A 14,800-nucleotide genomic window follows, 5' to 3' on the forward strand; every position below is an offset into this window, starting at 1 on the left:
GCACGAACAGATGCATGGATGGACAGACAGACAGACTGGCAGACAGACGGACAGGTGGACGGACGTGTAAAGCGGCTATGTGCCACAGGGTATGCGAGATAGTGGTAGTTTGAGTGTTTTCTAGATGGACGCAAGGACGGACGCATGGACGGGCAGACAGACGGACTGGCAGACAGACGGACAGGTAGACGGACGTGTAAAGTGGCTGTTTCACAGGGTATGCGAGATGGCGGTACTTTGAGTGTTCTCTAGATGGACGCACGGATGGACGCACGGACGGACAGACAGACAGGCTGGCAGACAGACGGACAGGTAGACAGACGTGTAAAGTGGCTATGTGCCACAGGGTATGCGAGAAGGCGGTACTTTGAGTGTTCTCTAGTTGGACGCACGGACGGACAGACAGACAGACTAGCAGACAGACGGACAGGTAGACGGACGTGTAAAGTGGCTATGTGCCACAGGGTATGCGAGATGGCGGTAGTTTGAGTGTTCTCTAGATGGATGCACAGACGGACGCACGACGAATAGACAGACAAGCTGGCAGACAGCCAGACAGGTAGACAGATGTGTAAAGTGGCTGTGTGCCACAGGGTATACGACGCGCGAGATGATGGTACTCAGAGTGTTCTCTAGATGGACGCACGGACAGACGCATGGACGAACACAGACAGACTGGCAGACAGACGGACAGGTAGACGGACGCGTAAAGCGGGTATGTGACACAGGGTATGCGAGATGGCAGTACTTTGAGTGTTCTCTAGATGGACGCACGGACGGACGCACGGACGGACGCACAGACGGGCAGACAGACTGGCAGACAGACGTACAGGTAGACGGACGTGTAAAGTGGCTGTTTCCCAGGGTATGTGAGATGGCGGTACTTTGAGTGTTCTCTAGATGGACGCACGGACGGACAGACAGACAGGCTGGCAGACAGACGGACAGGTAGAAAGACGTGTAAAGTGGCTATGTGCCACAGGGTATGCGAGAAGGCGGTACTTTGAGTGTTCTCTAGATGGACGCACAGACGGACGCACGGACGAATAGACAGACCAGCTGGCAGACAGCCGGACAGGTAGACAGATGTGTGAAGTGGCGGTGTGCCACAGGGTATATGACGCGCGAGATGGTGGTACTCAGAGTGTTCTCTAGATGGACGCACGGACAGACGCATGGACGAACACAGACAGACTGGCAGACAGACGGATAGGTAGACGGACGCGTAAAGCGGGTATGTGACACAGGGTATACGACGCGCAAGATGGCGGTACTCGGATTGTTGTCTAGATTTCGGCAGATAGACGGACAGGTAGACGGAGTTGTAAAGTGGCTATGTGCCACAGGGTATGCGAGATGGCGGTACTTTGAGTGTTCTCTAGATGGACGCATGGACGGACGCACGGACTGACAGACAGACAGACAGGCAAACAGATGGACAGGTACACGGATGTGTAAAGTGGCTATGTGCTACAAGGTATGCGAGACGGCGGTACTTTGAGTGTTCTCTAGATGGACAGACAGACAGACTGGCAGAAAGTCGGACAGGTAGACTGACGTGTAAAGTGGCAATATGCCACAGGGTATGCGAGATGGCGGTACTTTGAGTGTTCTCTAGATGGACGCACGGACGGACAGACAGACAGACGGGCAGACAGACAGACTGGCAGACAGACGGTTAGGTAGACGTGTAAAGTGGTTATCTGCCACCAGGTATTTGAGATGGCGGTACAATGAGTGTTCTCTTGATTGACGCACGGACGGACGCACGGACGGACAGACAGACTGGCAGAATGACGAACAGGTAGACGGACGTGTGAAGTGGCTATGTGCCACAGGGTATGCGAGATAGTGGTACTTTGAGTGTTCTCTAGATGGAAGCACGGACGGACGCACGGACGGGCAGACAGACGGACTGGCAGACAGACGGACAGGTAGACGGACGTGTAAAGTGGTTGTTTCACTGGGTATACAAGATGGTGGTACTTAGAGTATTCTCTAGATGGACGCACGGACGGACGCACGGATGGACAGACAGGCAGACTGGCGGACAGAAGGACAGGTAGACGGACGCGTAAAGTGGCTATGTGCCACAGGGTATGCGAGATGGCGGTACATTGAGCGTTCTCTAGATTGACGCACGGACGGACACAAGGACGGACAGACAGAAAGACTGGCAGACAGACGGACAGGTGGACGGACGTGTAAAGCGGATATGTGCCACAGGGTATGCAAGATGGCGGTACATTGAGTGTTCTCTAGATGGACGCACGGACGGATGCACGGACAGACAGATAGACAGACTGGCAGACAGACAGACAGGTAGACAGACGCGTAAAGCGGGTATGTGCCACAGGGTATACGACGCGCGAGATGGTGGTACTAAGAGTGTTCTCAAGATTGACGCACGAACAGATGCATGTACCAACAGACAGACAGACTGGCAGACAGACGGACAGGTAGACGGACGTGTAAAGCGGCTATGTGCCACAGGGTATGCGAGATGGCAGTACTTTGAGTGTTCTCTAGATGGACGCACGGACGGACGCACGGACGGGCAGACAGACTGGCAGACAGACGGACAGGTAGACGGACGTGTAAAGTGGCTGTTTCACAGGGTATGCGAGATGGCGGTACTTTGAGTGTTCTCTAGATGGACGCACGGACGGACAGACAGACAGGCTGGCAGACAGACGGACAGGTAGAAAGACGTGTAAAGTGGCTATGTGCCACAGGGTATGCGAGAAGGCGGTACTTTGAGTGTTCTCTAGATGGACGCACAGACGGACGCCCGGACGAATAGACAGACAAGCTGGCAGACAGCCGGACAGGTAGACAGATGTGTGAAGTGGCGGTGTGCCACAGGGTATATGACGCGCGAGATGGTGGTACTCAGAGTGTTCTCTAGATGGACGCACGGACAGACGCATGGACGAACACAGACAGACTGGCAGACAGACGGACAGGTAGACGGACGCGTAAAGTGGCTATGTGCCACAGGGTATGCGAGATGGCGGTACATTGAGCGTTCTCTAGATTGACGCACGGACGGACGCACGGACAGACAGATAGACAGACTGGCAGACAGACAGACAGGTAGACAGACGCGTAAAGCGGGTATGTGCCACAGGGTATACGACGCGCGAGATGGTGGTACTAAGAGTGTTCTCTAGATTGACGCACGAACAGATGCATGGACCGACAGACAGACAGACTGGCAGTCAGACGGACAGGTAGATGGACGTGTAAAGCGGCTATGTGCCACAAGGTATGCGAGATGGCGGTACTTTGAGTGTTCTCTAGATGGACGCACGGACGGATGCACGGACGGGCGGACAGACAGACTGGCAGAAAGTCGGACAGGTAGACTAACGTGTAAAGTGGCTATGTGCCACAGGGTATGCGAGATGGCGGTACATTGAGCGTTCTCTAGAATGACGCACAGACGGATGCAAGGACGGACAGACAGACAGACTGGCAGACAGACGGACAGGTGGACGGACGTGTAAAGCGGCTATGTGCCACAGGGTATGCAAGATGTCGGTACATTGAGTGTTCTCTAGTTGGACGCACGGACGGACGCACGGACGGACGCACGGACAGACAGATAGACAGACTGGCAGGCAGACAGACAGGTACACAGACGCGTAAAGCGGGTATGTGCCACAGGGTATACGACGCGCGAGATGGTGGTACTAAGAGTGTTCTCTAGATTGACGCACGAACAGATGCATGGACCGACAGACTGACAGACTGGCAGACAGACGGACAGGTAGACTGACGTGTAAAGCGGCTATGTGCCACACGGTATGCGAGATGGCGGTACTTTGAGTGTTCTGTAGATGGACGCACGAATGGACGCATGGACAAACATACAGCCAGACTGGCAGACAAACGGAGAGGTAGACCGACGCGTAAAGATGGTATGTACCACTAGGTATACGACGCGCGAGATGGCGGTACTCAGAGTGTTCTCTAGATTGACACTCGAACAGACGCATGGACGGAGAGACCAAAAGACTGGCAGACGGATAGACAGGTACGCGGACGTGTAAAGCGGCAATGTGCCGCAAGGTATTCGAGATGGCGGTACTTTGAGTGTTCTCTAGATGGACGCACGGACGGACAGATAGACAGACTGGCAGACAGACAGACAGGTAGACGGACGCGTAAACCGGGTATGTGCCAGAGGGTATACGACGCGCGAGATGGTGGTACTAAGAGTGTTCTCTAGATTGACGCACGAACAGATGCATGGACGGACAGACAGACAGACTGGCAGATAGACGGACAGGTAGACGGACGTGTAAAGCGGCTATGTGCCACAGGGTATGCGAAATGGCGGTAGTTTGAGTGTTCTCTAGAAGGACGCACGGAAGGATGCCCGGACAGACAGACAGACAGACTGGCAGACAGACGGACAGGTAGACGGACCTGTAAAGTGGCTATTTGCCACAGGGTATGCGAGATGGCGGTAGTTTGAGTGTTCTCTAGATGGACGCACAGACGGACGCACAGACGAATAGACAGACAAGCTGACAGACAGCCAGACAGGTAGACAGATGTGTAAAGTGGCAATGTGCCACAGGGTATGCGAGATGGCGGTACTTTGAGTGTTCTCTAGATGGACGCATGGACGGACGCACGGACTGACAGACAGACAGACAGGCAAACAGATGGACAGGTACACGGATGTGTAAAGTGGCTATGTGCTACAAGGTATGCGAGATGGCGGTACTTTGAGTGTTCTCTAGATGGACGCACGGACGGACGCACGGATGGACAGACAGACAGACTGGCAGAAAGTCGGACAGGTAGACTGACGTGTAAAGTGGCAATGTGCCACAGGGTATGCGAGATGGCGGTACTTTGAGTGCTCTCTAGATGGACGCACGGACGGACGCATGGACGGACGCACGGACGGACGCACGGACGGGCAGACAGACAGACTGGCAGACAGACGGACAGGTAGACGGACGTGTAAAGTGGCTGTTTCACAGGGTATGCGAGATGGCGGTACTTTGAGTGTTCTCTAGATGGACGCACGGATGGACGCACGGACGGACAGACAGACAGGCTGGCAGACAGACGTGTAAAGTGGCTATGTGCCACAGGGTATGCGAGAAGGCGGTACTTTGAGTGTTCTCTAGATGGACGCACGGACGGACAGACAGACAGACTGGCAGACAGACCGACAGGTAGACGGACGTGTAAAGTGGCTGTTTCACAGGGTATACAAGATGGTGGTAATTTGAGTGTTTTCTAGATGGACGCACGGACGGACGCACGGACTGACAGACAGACAAGCAGGCAAACAGATGGACAGGTACACGGATGTGTAAAGTGGCTATGTGCTACAAGGTATGCGAGATGGCGGTACTTTGAGTGTTCTCTTGATTGACGCACGGACGGACGTACGGACGGACAGACAGACTGGCAGACAGACGAACAGGTAGACGGACGTGTGAAGTGGCTATATGCCACAGGGTATGCGAGATAGTGGTACTTTGAGTGTTCTCTAGATGGACGCACGGACGAACGCACGGACGGGCAGACAGACGGACTGGCAGAGAGACGGACAGGTAGACGGACGTGTAAAGTGGCTGTTTCACAGGGTATGCGAGATGGCGGTACTTTGAGTGTTCTCTAGATGGACGCACGGATGGACGCACGGACGGACAGACAGACAGGCTGGCAGACAGACGGACAGGTAGACAGACGTGTGAAGTGGCTATGTGCCACAGGGTATGCGAGAAGGCGGTACTTTGAGTGTTCTCTAGGTGGACGCACGGACGGACAGACAGACAGACTGGCAGACAGACCGACAGGTAGACGGACGTGTAAAGTGGCTGTTTCACAGGGTATGCGAGATGGCGGTACATTGAGCGTTCTCTAGATTGACGCACGGACGGACACAAGGATGGACAGACAGAAAGACTGGCAGACAGACGGACAGGTGGACGGACGTGTAAAGCGGCTAGGTGCCCCGGGGTATGCAAGATGGCGGTACATTGAGTGTTCTCTAGATGGACGCACGGACGGACGCACGGACAGACAGATAGACAGACTGGCAGACAGACAGACAGGTAGACAGACGCGTAAAGCGGGTATGTGCCACAGGGTATAGGACGCGCGAGATGGTGGTACTAAGAGTGTTCTCTAGATTGACGCACGAACAGATGCATGGACCAACAGACAGACAGACTGGCAGACAGACGGACAGGTAGACGGACGTAAAAAGCGGCTATATGCCACAGGGTATGCGAGATGGCAGTACTTTGAGTGTTCTCTAGATGGACGCACGGACGGACGCACGAACGGACGCACGGACGGACGCACGGACGGGCAGACAGACAGTTTGGCAGACAGACGGACAGGTAGACGGACGTGTAAAGTGGCTGTTTCACAGGGTATGCGAGATGGTGGTACTTTGAGTGTTCTCTAGATGGACGCACGGATGGACGCACGGACGGACAGACAGACAGGCTGGCAGACAGACGTGTAAAGTGGCTATGTGCCACAGGGTATGCGAGAAGGCGGTACTTTGAGTGTTTTCTAGATGGACGCACGGACGGACAGACAGACAGACTGGCAGACAGACCGACAGGTAGACGGACGTGTAAAGTGGCTGTTTCACAGGGTATACAAGATGGTGGTACTTTGAGTGTTCTCTAGATGGACGCGCGGACGGACAGACAGGCAGACTGGCAGACAGACGGACGAGTAGACGGACGTGTAAAGTGGCTATGTGCCACAATGGGAGATGGCGGTAGTTTGAGTGTTCTCTAGAAGGACCCACGGACGGATGCCCCAACGGACATACAGACAGGATGGCAGACAGACGGACAGGTAGACGGACGTGTAAAGTGGCTATGCGCCACAGGGTATGCGAGATGGCGGTACTTTGAGTGTTCTATAGATGGACGCACAGACGGACGCACGGACGAATAGACAGACAAGCTGGCAGACAGCCAGACAGGTAGACAGATGTGTGAAGTGGCTGTGTGCCACAGGGTATATGACGCGCGGGATGGTGGTAGTCAGAGTGTTCTCTAGATGGACGCACGGACAGACGCATGGACGAACACAGACAGACTGGCAGACAGACGGACAGGTAGACGGACGCGTAAAGTGGCTATGTGCCACAGGGTATGCGAGATGGCGGTAAATTGAGCGTTCTCTAGATTGACGCACGAACGGACGCACGGACGGGCAGACAGACAGACCCGCAGACAGACGGACAGGTAGACGGACGTGTAAAGTGGCTGTTTCACAGGGTATGCGAGATGGCGGTACTTTGAGTGTTCTCTAGATGGACGCACGGATGGACGCACGGACGGACAGACAGACAGGCTGGCAGACAGACGTGTAAAGTGGCTATGTGCCACAGGGTATGCGAGAAGGCGGTACTTTGAGTGTTCTCTAGATGGACGCACGGACGGACAGACAGACAGACTGGCAGACAGACCGACAGGTAGACGGACGTGTAAAGTGGCTGTTTCACAGGGTATACAAGATGGTGGTACTTTGAGTGTTCTCTAGATGGACGCACGGACGGACGCACGGACTGACAGACAGACAGACAGGCAAACAGATGGATGGGTACACGGATGTGTAAAGTGGCTATGTGCTACAAGGTATGCGAGATAGTGGTACTTTGAGTGTTCTCTAGATGGACGCACGGACGAACGCACGGACGCGCAGACAGACGGACTGGCAGAGAGACGGACAGGTAGACGGACGTGTAAAGTGGCTGTTTCACAGGGTATGCGAGATGGCGGTACTTTGAGTGTTCTCTAGATGGACGCACGGATGGACGCACGGACGGACAGACAGACAGGCTGGCAGACAGACGGACAGGTAGACAGACGTGTGAAGTGGCTATGTGCCACAGGGTATGCGAGAAGGCGGTACTTTGAGTGTTCTCTAGGTGGACGCACGGACGGACAGACAGACAGACTGGCAGACAGACCGACAGGTAGACGGACGTGTAAAGTGGCTGTTTCACAGGGTATACAAGATGGTGGTACTTTGAGTGTTCTCTAGATGGACGCACGGACGGACGCACGGACGGACAGACAGGCAGACTGGCAGACAGACGCACAGGTAGACGGACGCGTAAAGTGGCTATGTGCCACAGGGTATGCGAGATGGCGGTACATTGAGCGTTCTCTAGATTGACGCACGGACGGACACAAGGACGGACAGACAGAAAGACTGGCAGACAGACGGACAGGTGGACGGACGTGTAAAGCGGCTAGGTGCCCCAGGGTATGCAAGATGGCGGTACATTGAGTGTTCTCTAGATGGACGCACGGACGGACGCACGGACAGACAGATAGACAGACTGGCAGACAGACAGACAGGTAGACAGACGCGTAAAGCGGGTATGTGCCACAGGGTATACGACCCGCGAGATGGTGGTACTAAGAGTGTTCTCTAGATTGACGCACGAACAGATGCATGGACCAACAGACAGACAGACTGGCAGACAGACGGACAGGTAGACGGACGTGTAAAGCGGCTATGTGCCACAGGGTATGCGAGATGGCAGTACATTGAGTGTTCTCTAGATCGACGCACGGACGGACGCACGAACGGACGCACGGACGGACGCACGGACGGGCAGACAGATAGACTGGCAGACAGACGGACAGGTAGACGGACGTGTGCAGTGGCTGTTTCACAGGGTATGCGAGATGGCGGTACTTTGAGTGTTCTCTAGATGGACGCACGGATGGGCGCACGGACGGACAGACAGACAGGCTGGCAGACAGACGTGTAAAGTGGCTATGTGCCACAGGGTATGCGAGAAGGCGGTACTTTGAGTGTTCTCTAGATGGACGCACGGACGGACAGACAGACAGACTGGCAGACAAACCGACAGGTAGACGGACGTGTAAAGTGGCTGTTTCACAGGGTATACAAGATGGTGGTACTTTGAGTGTTCTCTAGATGGACGCACGGACGGACGCACGGACGGACAGACAGGCAGACTGGCAGACAGACGGACAGGTAGACGGACGCGTAAAGTGGCTACGTGCCACAGGGTATGCGAGATGGCGGTACATTGAGCGTTCTCTAGATTGACGCACGGACGGACACAAGGACGGACAGACAGAAAGACTGGCAGACAGACGGACAGGTGGATGGACGTGTAAAGCGGCTATGTGCCACAGGGTATGCAAGATGGCGGTACATTGAGTGTTCTCTAGATGGACGCACGGACGGACGCACGGACGGACAGACAGGCAGACTGGAAGACAGACGGACGAGTAGACGGATGTGTAAAGTGGCTATGTGCCACAATGCGAGATGGCGGTAGTTTGAGTGTTCTCTAGAAGGACCCACGGACGGATGCCCCGACGGACATACAGACAGGCTGGCAGACAGACGGACAGGTAGACGGACGTGTAAAGTGGCTATGCGCCACAGGGTATGCGAGATGGCGGTACTTTGAGTGTTCTATAGATGGACGCACGGATGGACGCACGGACGGACAGACAGACAGGCTGGCAGACAGACGTGTAAAGTGGCTATGTGCCACAGGGTATGCGAGAAGGCGGTACTTTGAGTGTTCTCTAGATGGACGCACGGACGGACAGACAGACAGACTGGCAGACAGACCGACAGGTAGACGGACGTGTAAAGTGGCTGTTTCACAGGGTATACAAGATGGTGGTACTTTGAGTGTTCTCTAGATGGACGCACGGACGGACGCACGGACTGACAGACAGACAGGCAAACAGATGGACGGGTACACGGATGTGTAAAGTGGCTATGTGCTACAAGGTATGCGAGATAGTGGTACTTTGAGTGTTCTCTAGATGGACGCACGGACGAACGCACGGACGGGCAGACAGACGGACTGGCAGAGAGACGGACAGGTAGACGGACGTGTAAAGTGGCTGTTTCACAGGGTATGCGAGATGGCGGTACTTTGAGTGTTCTCTAGATGGACGCACGGATGGACGCACGGACGGACAGACAGACAGGCTGGCAGACAGACGGACAGGTAGACAGACGTGTGAAGTGGCTATGTGCCACAGGGTATGCGAGAAGGCGGTACTTTGAGTGTTCTCTAGGTGGACGCACGGACGGACAGACAGACAGACTGGCAGACAGACCGACAGGTAGACGGACGTGTAAAGTGGCTGTTTCACAGGGTATACAAGATGGTGGTACTTTGAGTGTTCTCTAGATGGACGCACGGACGGACACACGGACGGACAGACAGGCAGACTGGCAGACAGACGCACAGGTAGACGGACGCGTAAAGTGGCTATGTGCCACAGGGTATGCGAGATGGCGGTACATTGAGCGTTCTCTAGATTGATGCACGGACGGACACAAGGACGGACAGACAGAAAGACTGGCAGACAGACGGACAGGTGGACGGACGTGTAAAGCGGCTAGGTGCCCCAGGGTATGCAAGATGGCGGTACATTGAGTGTTCTCTAGATGGACGCACGGACGGACGCACGGACAGACAGATAGACAGACTGGCAGGCAGAGAGACAGGTAGACAGACGCGTAAAGCGGGTATGTGCCACAGAGTATAGGACGCGCGAGATGGTGGTACTAAGAGTGTTCTCTAGATTGACGCACGAACAGATGCATGGACCAACAGACAGACAGACTGGCAGACAGGCGGACAGGTAGACGGACGTGTAAAGCGGCTATGTGCCACAGGGTATGCGAGATGGCAGTACATTGAGTGTTCTCTAGATGGACGCACGGACGGACGCACGAACGGACGCACGGACGGACGCACGGACGGGCAGACAGACAGACTGGCAGACAGACGGACAGGTAGACGGACGTGTGCAGTGGCTGTTTCACAGGGTATGCGAGATGGCGGTACTTTGAGTGTTCTCTAGATGGACGCACGGATGGACGCACGGACGGACAGACAGACAGGCTGGCAGACAGACGTGTAAAGTGGCTATGTGCCACAGGGTATGCGAGAAGGCGGTACTTTGAGTGTTCTCTAGATGGACGCACGGACGGACAGACAGACAGACTGGCAGACAAACCGACAGGTAGACGGACGTGTAAAGTGGCTGTTTCACAGGGTATACAAGATGGTGGTACTTTGAGTGTTCTCTAGATGGACGCACGGACGGACGCACGGACGGACAGACAGGCAGACTGGCAGACAGACGGACAGGTAGACGGACGCGTAAAGTGGCTACGTGCCACAGGGTATGCGAGATGGCGGTACATTGAGCGTTCTCTAGATTGACGCACGGACGGACACAAGGACGGACAGACAGAAAGACTGGCAGACAGACGGACAGGTGGATGGACGTGTAAAGCGGCTATGTGCCACAGGGTATGCAAGATGGCGGTACATTGAGCGTTCTCTAGATGGACGCACGGACGGACGCACGGACGGACAGACAGGCAGACTGGAAGACAGACGGACGAGTAGACGGACGTGTAAAGTGGCTATGTGCCACAATGCGAGATGGCGGTAGTTTGAGTGTTCTCTAGAAGGACCCACGGACGGATGCCCCGACGGACATACAGACAGGCTGGCAGACAGACGGACAGGTAGACGGACGTGTAAAGTGGCTATGCGCCACAGGGTATGCGAGATGGCGGTACTTTGAGTGTTCTATAGATGGACGCACAGACGGACGCACGGACGAATAGACAGACAGACTGGCAGACAGCCGGACAGGTAGACAGATGTGTGAAGTGGCTGTGTGCCACAGGGTATATGACGCGCGGGATGGTGGTACTCAGAGTGTTCTCTAGATGGACGCACGGACAGACGCATGGACGAACACAGACAGACTGGCAGACAGACGGACAGGTAGACGGACGCATAAAGTGGCTATGTGCCACAGGGTATGCGAGATGGCGGTACATTGAGCGTTCTCTAGATTGACGTACGGACGGACACAAGGACGTAAAAACAGACAGACTGGCAGACAGACGGACAGGTGGACGGACGTGTAAAGCGGCTATGTGCCACAGGGTATGCAAGATGGCGGTACATTGAGTGTTCTCTAGATGGACGCACGGACGGACGCACGAACAGATAGACAGACTGGTAGACAGACAGACAGGTAGACAGACGCGTAAAGCGGGTATGTGCCACAGGGTATACGACGCGCGAGATGGTGGTACTAAGAGTGTTCTCTAGATTGACGCACGGACGGATGCAAGGACGGACAGACAGACAGACTGGCAGACAGACGGACAGGTGGACGGACGTGTAAAGCGGCTATGTGCCACAGGGTATGCGAGATGGCGGTACTTTGAGTGTTCTGTAGATGGACGCACGGACGGACGCACGGACGGACAGACAGACAGAGTGGCAGACAGACGGACAGGTAGACGGACGAGTAAAGCGGCTATGTGCCGCAGGGTATGCGAGATGGTGGTACTTTGAGTGTTCTCTAGAAGGACGCACGAATGGACGCATGGACAACAATTCAGCCAGACTGGCAGACAAGCGGAGAGGTAGACCGACGCGTAAAGATGGTATGTACCACTAGGTATGCGACGTGCGAGATGGCGGTACTCAGAGTGTTCTCTAGATTGACGCTCGAACAGAAGCCTGGACGGAGAGACCAACAGACTGGCAGACGGATAGACAGGTATACGGACGTGTAAAGCGGCTATGTGCCGCAGGGTATTCGAGATGGCGGTACTTTGAGTGTTCTCTAGGTGGACGCACGGACGGACAGATAGACAGACTGGCAGACAGACAGACAGGTAGACGGACGCGTAAACCGGTTTGTGCCACAGGGTATACAACGCGCGAGATGGTGGTACTAAGAGTGTTCTCTAGATTGACGCACGAACAGATGCATGGACGGACAGACAGACAGACTGGCAGACAGACGGACAGGTAGACGGACGTGTAAAGCGGCTATGTGCCACAGGGTCTGCGAGATGGCGGTAGTTTGAGTGTTCTCTAGATGGACGCACAGACGGACGCACGGACGAATAGACAGACAAGCTGGCAGACAGCCAGACAGGTAAACAGATGTGTGAAGTGGCTGTGTGCCACAGGGTATACGACGCGCGAGATGGTGGTACTCAGAGTGTTCTCTAGATGGACACACGGACAGACGCATGGACGAACACAGACAGACTGGCAGACAGACGGACAGGTAGACGGACGTGTAAAGCGGCTATGTGCCACAGGGTATACGACGAGCAAGATGGCGGTAATCGGATTGTTGTCTAGATTTTGGCAGATAGACATACAGGTAGACGGAGTTGTAAAGTGGCTATGTGCCACAGGGTATGCGAGATAGCGGTACTATGAGTGTTCTCTAGATGGTCGCATGGATGGACGGACGCACGGACGGACAGACAGAGAGACTGGAAGACAGATGGACAGGTAGACGGACATGTAAAGTGGCTATGTGCCACAGGGTATGCGAGATGGCGGTAGTTTGAGTGTTCTCTAGATGGACGCATGGACAGACGCACGGACTGACAGACAGACAGACAGACAGGCAAACAGATGGACAGGTACACGAATGTGTAAAGTGGCTATGTGCTACAAGGTATACGAGATGGCGATACTTTGAGTGTTCTCTAGATGGACGCACGGACGGACGCACGGATGGACAGACAGACAGACTGGCAGGCAGAAAGTCGGACAGGTAGACTGACGGGTAAAGTGGCAATGTGTCACAGGGTATTCGAGATGGCGGTACTTTGAGTGCTCTTTAGATGGGCGCACGGACGGACAGACAGACAGACGGGCAGACAGACAGACTGGCAGACAGACGGTTAGGTAGACGTGTAAAGTGGTTATCTGGCACCAGGTATTCGAGATGGCGGTACAATGAGTGTTCTCTTGATTGACGCACGGACGGACGCACGGACGGACAGACAGACTGGCAGACAGACGATAAGGTAGACGGACGTGTAAAGCGGCTATGTGCCACAGGGTATGCGAGATGGCAGTACTTTGAGTGTTCTCTGGATGGACGCACGGACGGACGCACGGACGGGCAGACGGACTGGCAGACAGACGGACAGGTAGACGGACGTGTAAAGTGGCTGCTTCACAGGGTATGCGAGAAGGCGGTACTTTGAGTGTTCTCTAGATGTACGCACAGACGGACGCCCGGACGAATAGACAGACAAGCTGGCAGACAGCCGGACAGGTAGACAGATGTGTGAAGTGGCGGTGTGCCACAGGGTATATGACGCGCGAGATGGTGGTACTCAGAGTGTTCTCTAGATGGACGCACGGACAGACGCATGGACGAACACAGACAGACTGGCAGACAGACGGACAGGTAGACGGACGCGTAAAGTGGCTATGTGCCACAGGGTATGCGAGATGGCGGTACATTGAGCGTTCTCTAGATTGACGAACGGACGGACGCACGGACAGACAGATAGACAGACTGGCAGACAGACAGACAGGTAGACAGACGCGTAAAGCGGGTATGTGCCACAGGGTATACGACGCGCGAGATGGTGGTACTAAGAGTGTTCTCTAGATTGACGCACGAACAGATGCATGGACCGACAGACAGACAGACTGGCAGTCAGACGGACAGGTAGACGGACGTGTAAAGCGGCTATGTGCCACAAGGTATGCGAGATGGCGGTACTTTGAGTGTTCTCTAGATGGACGCACGGACGGATGCACGGACGGACGGACAGACAGACTGGCAGAAAGTCGGACAGGTAGACTAACGTGTAAAGTGGCTATGTGCCACAGGGTATGCGAGATGGCGGTACATTGAGCGTTCTCTAGAATGACGCACAGACGGATGCAAGGACGGACAGACAGACAGACTGGCAGACAGACGGA

Source organism: Rhipicephalus microplus, chromosome 2, assembly GCF_043290135.1.
Source record: "Rhipicephalus microplus isolate Deutch F79 chromosome 2, USDA_Rmic, whole genome shotgun sequence".
Classification (NCBI taxonomy): Eukaryota; Metazoa; Arthropoda; class Arachnida; order Ixodida; family Ixodidae; genus Rhipicephalus; species Rhipicephalus microplus.